Genomic DNA, 8,864 nt, shown 5'->3' with positions numbered 1-8,864 from the left:
ATATGAAGAGAGAGAGAGAGAGAGAGAGAGAGGGGAAGGGAGAGGGAGAAAGAGATAGAAACATCAATGAGAGAGAATCACTGATCACCTGACTCCTGGATGCCCCCTACTAGGATTGAGCCTGCAACCCTGGCATGTGCCCTGACCTGGAATCAAAGCATTGCCTCCTGGTTCATAGGTCGATGCTCAACCACTGAGCCACTCTGGCTGGGCCCCAGTGAGTCACTTTTAATTTTTAAAGAATTTTATAGATATAGGATTGCCTTGCTTAAAAAAGAAATTATAATACTCTCAAGTAGTTTTACACACACATACACACAAAAGGTCTCTTGGTATAGATTGTGGATACCAGTCCTCTAAGATGCTTTCCTTGGCATGAAAGTTTATTCTAATGCTGATATAATATCTCAAATGTCTTTTTTAAAATTAATAAAAGTATAGCCACTTTTTCACGAGAATAATCAAACAAAACTTTGAAACAGAAACAAGCCCAATTGATGCTGAATTCAAAAATGAATTGGTTTTTAAGTGCTACTTACTTCTAGCTCATAAATAATGCACTTACGCATTAGAGCCTAAAATATTACTTAAATTTAACCAGTTTAATTTCACTTTAATTTGAACTCCAAAATGGTTCTTTCTGAATTTGTAGAGTTAAGTTTGAAAGGCCAGAGATGGCTGTCTCATAAACTTAATGTTCATACATGCTTAAGGCTTTAGCGAGCCTACCATGTTATTCTAATAATTAATTGTTTTTTTAATGAAATTAGAAATATAAAATGGGGTAGTAGAAAATGGTGATCATTATATGAAATTCCAATGGCTGAAGTTTTTCAGACAAAGAAAAACAGAGAAATTTAGAAGGGCATCAGAAAATTGAATGACAAGGAAAATCCTCCCTGATGATCTGCCAGCTTTGGGAGGTTATGAAGGTGACAGATTCTAAATTAGAAGCATTCAACTCACATATTAAAAAGGAATGGCACAGGACTTTTTTTGCAAGGAAGAAGCAGGCTTTATGAAAAAGGATCTTGCCGTTGTGTCCTGACTGACTGGCAATTAAAAACAAAGCAGCAATTGAACACGTCTGAAAATATTTGATTCTCTTTGCATTGGGCATGCCTGAATAGTTTAGACTGTCAAAAGATAGAAATTTTTCTCTAATGTTTGGAGAAAAAGCTTTGCCTTACCAATATATACTAAAGACATGTAAAAATGTAAAATTGTTTAATGTAAAACCAGAATTTTGGCAGCCTGCATTGTATGTTAATAGCTTGATATTTACATAGGAAATGAAAAAGCCTTATTTATTCAGAGATAGGCTTAGAGTTATGTTTTTTTTCAGTTCTTTATCTCAGTTTACATTAGCTGTAGTGACAGGTGAGCCATAACAAAAAAGAAGCACCAACATTTTAAGGGCGCTAAGTAGTCTTTTTAAGAAATGAATGTTAATGGGCAGATACATACTGCTAAATGTATCTCATCATATGCTCACAAAAACTGGAATATAAACAGTCTGTCCATTTTAAAAGGGGGAAACTGAGGCACAGATGCACAGAATACCTTACCAGAACTTATATAGTTCAATGTCATAGTTATGGTTATTGTGGATGCTAATTTTTAATGTTCTTCTCATGTAGACTAAGAATCATATGTAGAACTTATGCAAAATAATGAAAAGAAAATAATTCTTTTATCTTTGCTCTGTGTTCCTAAAACTATTTTTGGCCTCTCTTTTGATTCTTATTATTTTCTACCTTGCATTATTATTTACACATTTTTCATATATCTCTGTTGAATTTTAAAATTCTCCTTCACGATTAGTAGTTTCTTAACTTTATTTTTTTCACATGCATTTTTTAATGTAATAGAAGCCATTACTTTTAAAAAAAATATGAGAATAAGGAACATTAATGTTTCTTTCCCCACTTTCTCTGGAATTTTTAAATTTTGTAGCAGAGAAAACTTCTTTAGCCTTTCGGAGGAGGTACTAGAATTAGTGTGAATGGATGTTTGGATGGGTAAGTAGATATTAGGTATAATGAGTCACATCTGAATTTAATGATGCCTGTAGATTTAAATATCAGTTATAAGAAATAGCACAAAACATGGATGAGCAAAGGAACTGTCATAGATTAAAAGAGCCCGAATAGATATATCAGCCAAAGAAAATGTGTGAACCTTGTTTATATCTTCATTTGAACAAATAAACTGTAAAATGTGCTTAAAAGGCAATTAAAGGCTGAACACTGAGAATATTGAGGAGGTACTTTAAGTATAATAACGGTATTGTGATTAAGAGTCTTTATCTCTTATCAACAAATACTAAAATATTTGTGGATGAAATAAAAAGACATCTAGGATTTGATTTAAAACAATCAACTATGGTGGGAGAAGTGGAGAGAGACAAGGAAGATTACCTTTATTAATAATTATAGAAGCTGAATGATAGGTACATGGGCATTCTCCCTATTTCTCTGCATGCTAGGGATTTTTAAAAATAAAAAGTAAAAATCAAGAAGAATTTTTGACATGTAATTGGTAGTACATTAAATTAATCTCATTTCTTACCTTCTTATAAAACAATTTCATTAGACAAGGGCTACAGGTCCTAAAAGATGTGCTCCAAGACAAATGTCTATCATACTTGATATGGTAAACACACTGATTATCCTATATAATAAAGAGGTGATATGCAAATTGACCATCATGCCCTCGCACAAGATGTCTGCCACAAGATGGTCGGCAGGGGAGGGCAGTTGTGGGTGATCAGGCCAGAAGGAGAGGGCAGTTAGGTGATGATCAGGCTGGCAGGGGAGTGGTTAGGCAGGGGTCCACATGCAGCCCGCCGAAAACATTTATTTTTTTACTTCAAAATAAGATATGTGCAGTGTGCATAGGAATTTGTTCATAGTTTCTTTTTAAACTATAGTCCAGCCCTCCAACGGTCTGAGGGACAGTGAACTGGCCCCCTGTTTAAAAAGTTTGAGGACCCCTGGGTTAGGGGGTGATCAGGCTGGCAGACAGAAGCCATTAGGGGCAACCAGGCAGGTGAGTGGTTGGGAGCCAACTGTCCTGGATTGTGAGAGGGATGTCTGACTGCTCGTAGGGATTGGGCCTAAACTGGCAGTCGGACATCCCCTGAGGGATCCAAGATTGGAGAGGGTGAAGGCTGGGCTGAGGGACACCCCCAACCCAATGCATGAATTTTGTGCACCGGGCCTCTAGTCTAAAATAAACCATAGGAAACTTCTCCTAAGTCCAATAATACAAAACCATTGAACAACAAGATAAAATAGAAGGCAAAGTTTTAATATTTTCTGATGAATAGATAGAAGCTGAGTAGTATATTAGAATACTGACCTATGGATACAAGAGATTTTCCTCATTTTTAAAATGGAGGGGATGGTTTGAGTGACTGATCATATTAGGTGGTCACTGACATCCCTTGTAACTTGATAACTTCATATTTTTCAGATTCAGTGGCCCATCATGTACATTCATCAGAGAGATGTGAATTGTGGCTTATGAATAGGGTATAAGCCAATGGTTTGTACACACTGCTCCCAAGATGTATTTTGACACTAATTAGTAGTGGATTTTTTTTTTATTTTCAAAACCTTGTATAAAACATGGAATAGTTGACTGATTTCTGAAGCAGTCAAAATATCAACTTCTTCCTCATGAAGGAACCAAGGCATATTTTTGTGCAACTGCTTTGCCTGTCCTTAGAGAGATTTGATATGCCAATCATCCCAACACTAATAAGACCATCTAGAAAATAGTATATTCATGAAAATAGAGACTTAAACATAAACTCTTTTGTAGGACATTGTCCCAGGTCTCCAGGGCCTTATCTTAGAGAAGAGGCAATATATCCTTAACCTGGCTAACCCCCATACTTTATTTTTTTAAATATGTATTTTTTATTGATCTCAGAGAAGAAGAGAGAGAGAGATAGATACATCAGTGATGAGAGAGGATAATTGATCAGCTGCCTCCTGCACACCCCGACACTAGGGATCAAGTCCTGGTTCATAGGTCAACCCTCAACCACTGAGCCACGCCAGCTGAGCCCCAGATTTTACACAATCCCATCGGGGCTGCTCAGCCATACTCAGGAAAAGTATTGGAACATTAAAGAGAATGCCTAAGTCTGGGCTGGATGCAAAGTTCAATATCTTATTTAAAAAGAGAAACTTTGTCCTACTAGGAAATAACCCACTATCCTCATTGATGATAGTAGAAAGTATTTGACAAAGGGTGGCATGCTAAGTTAGTCATTTATTGCTGTGTAACAAATTACACCAAAATTTAGTAGCTGAAAACAACACTCATTTATTGTCTCAAACTTTCCATGGGTCAGAAATCCAGTTGAAATTTAGCTGCATGCCTCTGCCTCATGGTCTCCCACCAGATCGCAGTCAAGTTGTCAGCTAAATCTGTGGTCTCAGCTGAAGTCTCCACTGGGGAAGGATCTGCTTCCAAGCTCACTTATGAGCTGTTGTATCAGGTGCCCATCAGCTCTTGGCTGCAGCCTTCCTGTAGTTCCTCGCTGTGTGGGCTTCTCCATGGGTAAGTTCAGAACATGTCAACTCCCTTTCCACAGAGTGCACTAGCAAGAGGGTGAGTGAGAAGGAAGCCAGAGGCTCTTTGGAAGTGATATACTAATCATGGAAGAGATATACTGTTACTTTTGCCATATTCTATTCATTAAAAGCAAGTTACTATGTTCATTTCACCCTCAAGGAGAATGGTTGCACAAGGGTATGAATACCATTTAGATATCTTTGGGGGCCATCTCAGATGTTGCCAACCACAGCTACTTATAAAATATCATGTGAAATCAGCAGTAGAGCAGTGGAACTAGGTTTTGATGAGGATGGAAAGCTATTTTGTGACTCTCAGAATTTTGTCTTTTGTCTATTCTACTCCCTCTGCCTGGATTGTCTCACTCTGTTCCTTTAATGCACATAAATATCAACTCATCTTTTAAAAGGCAACCAAAACATCTCTTTACTTGTAGCTTATTTTTTTTACACCTCTGCAGGCTCTTTGGAAGTGATATACTAATCATGGAAGAGATATACTAGTATGATCACTTTTGCCATATTCTACTCATTAGAAGCAAGTTACTATGTTCAGTTCACCCTCTGAACTGATGGATCTGACCTCTGCCTTCTCGGCTCTCCCATAGGGCTCTGCTGCAGGCTTTTTGATGGCCCCAATAGTACTTGATCAAATGTATAGTGTATGTGTCTCTTTATTCACCCAACAGATTGTATGTATGTAAGGCAAGGACAATTAATAAATATTGTTAAATGAGTGAATGATGGATTATCTCTCGATTGCTATACAATTCTATGCATAGTATAGTCTACACAGAATCCAGTCTTAGAAAGGAAGTAATGTCTAAAGGTAGTAAAGAATTACTTAGAATCAGAGTCAAATGGCTCAAGAAACTGACGTAACCCCTTGAGATACCCACATAAGAAGAGACACTCCAAACTGATACACTGGTAAGAGAATTAAACAGGCACATTTATCATCTCACTCTCACCCTCTGGTGCATAACTTCATTAAGTGGAATCACATGCATCCCAGTAGCAGAGTTCCTCATAGAATTGGCTGAGGTCTTCATTGCAACCACATTGCGGTTCAGTTCTGCCCTCTGCCCAGTCCTATTTATCGGCTCTCTTACTTGTCAATAAACCTGCTGCAATCAAATTTCTGCCCCAGAGTCAGTTTCTATGAACCCATTTGAAAGATACCTACATGCTCTCATACCCAAGCTCCAAGAGCCTATTTAAAATTTATTCTCTCTCCCTGTCTCTCCAGTCTAGTTTCTCATTACTGTTCTACTCTTTGGTATTAAAAAGCCCAAAGAATCTGCTCTAACTCTTACATAAGGATGAGTTACAGGGAATAGCTAAAGATATGGGGGAGGGGAGCTCTAATCTCTTGCACATTAATAATCTTGTTTTTATCACAGTTCTGTGGTTTGATTGAAATATATTTTATGATTGATTGAAATATATTTTATGATTGATTGAAATATATTTTACGAATGTTATTTTTCCTGAACTATAGGATCAGTCGCAAATCCCACACCTGAGCTCTCTCATCACAAAGAATCCCCTCCCCCACTAGGGTTCCATGCAGTACCTGCTGGTCCTACTTGGTTCTCCCAGTGAAGTTCCTTTGAAAAAGGGACTTTTATAATTGCAGCAAGTCTCTCTAAGCTAAAACACATTTTTGTTTCTTGTAATATCTTGGCAATTGGAAGAAAGACCTAATTTAAACATAAGAGAGCTAAGTTTTATTTTGCTTGTTTTACAACCACGAGGCATTTAAACAAACAAACAAACAATTAAAAAACATCCCATGCATACCCTATATGTAAGGAGTTTCAGTAAAGATGTTTTCCATTGTCTTATTTTTCAACTTATTATTACTTGTAACTCATAGTTGTTAGAGGAATGAATCCTGCTGTTCATTGTACTTGTTTAACCAGGGTTGTGGTGAATTTGTATTATGTGCTTGCCTTCAGCAGGACTATACCTGTAGAATAGTAGGTGAATTGGAATTTGGATGTGTCCCTCCAGAAAGGATTTGTGTTGGCTTCCACCAGATTGTTCAGGGGCATCACTGACCAGGACCCTTTGGAGGAAGTATCCTGGGACCACATGTGTAGTATAAACTGGCATTCCAAACTCCAATGAGACCAGACCCAATTTAAATTTTCTGGGGAGTATGATTTGTTTATATTTTCTGCTCAGAGACTATGGTTTTCCCCTATGCCAGTGGGTCATTTTTTCCCCTAATCCATATCTCACAGAGTATAAGCCCTGTGGTATGCTGGTAAATGCCTAATAACTAGTGTTTTGGAAAAAAATGTGTATATATAGATCTGTCTATCTATATACATATATAAATATATATGTTTATATATACACAAACTTAGGCTTATTATAAATTTTACAGATAACAAAGGATAGTACATCTATTACAAATAATAATAAAATATGAAATACCTTAACTTTAAGTTCCATATGGCCAGTTGATTCTCGTAGGACACTTGTGAGGAAATGAGCAAAGACACCCTAAATGAGAACATACTGAGGCCTTCTATTCAGAGCTGGCTAAAGCAGGGAGTCAGCCATCACTGGCATTTGGCAGACTCAAAAGTGTTCAATTTAGGGCAGTGGGAAAGCTTTATAATAAAAAAAGAACGGAATGTTTCAGGTATGCTCTGATTGGAAGTAGTTGGCATGGGGAAGCTGGAGTTGAGCTAACCAGAAGGGGTCATTTTATGCAATTAGGTCGGGGAGCTTACTTTTCTTTCTCTGATTTGTCCTCTGTTGGAAGGCAGGGTGAAATAGGGAAGCTGGAAGACATTGACCAAGTCCTAAATGTTCTGGGCTGATTGCTACAGAGGTTATGGATCAGAGTTCTATTGTCACATACAGTCTGACCATTATCCATTTGAATATTCAGTCTTTCACGTTCATTGATTTTTTTTTTTTTTTGCCAAATTCATGCACTTGTAGCCTGCCTGTGGTTGCAACTAAGTGTAGTTTCAACAGGAATGTCTGTTGGTATTTTTGTTTTTGTCCACAAATAACAACAAAGATGACTGTATGTTGGAATTGTATTTGTTCATCAATCATATAAGTGAATGTGATAAGATAGATTTCAGATGGTCAAATTTTTGTACTTCTCACAATATAATAGCTATAGACATGCCACACTTTTATGTTGAATCTTCATCGTTAATAAAATTTGCATCAGTTTCTTAAGTCTAGATAATCAACAAAGCAGTAAGTGAAGCCTCTAGCACTTACCAATTTCCATAGTATAATACGCATATCATGGGCTATTTCAAGGTACCAGTGTGTCATTACTGAACACAGAGTTTGGAAGAAATGCAGAATTCCAACACCTTTATGCAGTATTTCCACCAAAGAGATAACGGTGGACATAACCTCAAACACATAGGTAATAGTAAAAACTCAATAAGTAATTAGAAACGAATGCATGTTGAGTATTTATTACCTTTATTTTAATATAATGTATTCATTGAAAATTTACATAATTTCCAATAATGGATTTTTTTTGACAAGTCTACAAAATTTGTGAAATTTTAATAATGGCCAGCATATCTTTGGTGTAAAGACACACAGAGTTTATATCAGTGATCAAAATAGTCAATATCCCAGTCTTCCGGGTTTGGAGAGTTTCACTGTGGATTTTCGTTCCACCTTACACAGGTGCAGGGCTCATCTCCGCCAAAGGCCATTAAAACCCCAAGCCTTTGAACACTAGACTCTCAGCCCCCAAGGCAGCCTTCTCCAGGGCCAACGAGGGCAGGCGCTGTTCTTTACCTTCTTCTTAGACTTTTCCTCCTGGGGTTTTCCCTTTCTTTCTTCCTTCCTTTCCTTCCTTCCTTCCTTCCTTCCTTCCTTCCTTCCTTCCTTCCTTCCTTCTTTCTTTCTTTCTTTCTTTCTTTCTTTCTTTCTTTCCTCTTTCTCTCTCTCTTTCTCTCCCTTGCCCTTCCTCTCTCTATATTTTATAAAAGACTTACGAAAGTAAGGTCTTATAAAAGTCAAGATTTGCTCTGTGTTTAAGACATCCTCTGCACATGTAGAGGAAGGATGAAAAAGAATAGGGGGCCCATCTGGCATGATTTAATTTTAGGGGCCATTGTTGGCTCCTGGCTCTTTATTTTGAAACTAGAGGCCTGGTGCATGGGTGGGCTCCAGCCGGCCTGCCCTGATGGGGGCTGATCAGGGCCGGGCCAGCTGGGGTGAGGGGCCACAGGCAGTTGGCAGGCCAGCCCTGCCCCCCAATTGGGGTGGGGGAGG

At 37.8% G+C, this 8,864-nt stretch overlaps 1 protein-coding gene across 1 annotated transcript in view; it reads left to right on the top strand.

Annotated features, from left to right (window-relative positions):
• The window catches only part of GPC6 (glypican 6), a 1,148,404-nt gene that overhangs the window by 666,403 nt on the left and 473,137 nt on the right, over positions 1-8,864 (top strand). The gene's annotated exons all lie outside the window — the stretch shown is intronic.

The sequence above is a fragment of the Myotis brandtii genome, unplaced genomic scaffold (genome assembly GCF_000412655.1).
Source record: "Myotis brandtii unplaced genomic scaffold, ASM41265v1 scaffold71, whole genome shotgun sequence".
Lineage (NCBI taxonomy): Eukaryota > Metazoa > Chordata > Mammalia > Chiroptera > Vespertilionidae > Myotis > Myotis brandtii.
This window is presented reverse-complemented; position numbering and strand designations above follow the sequence as displayed.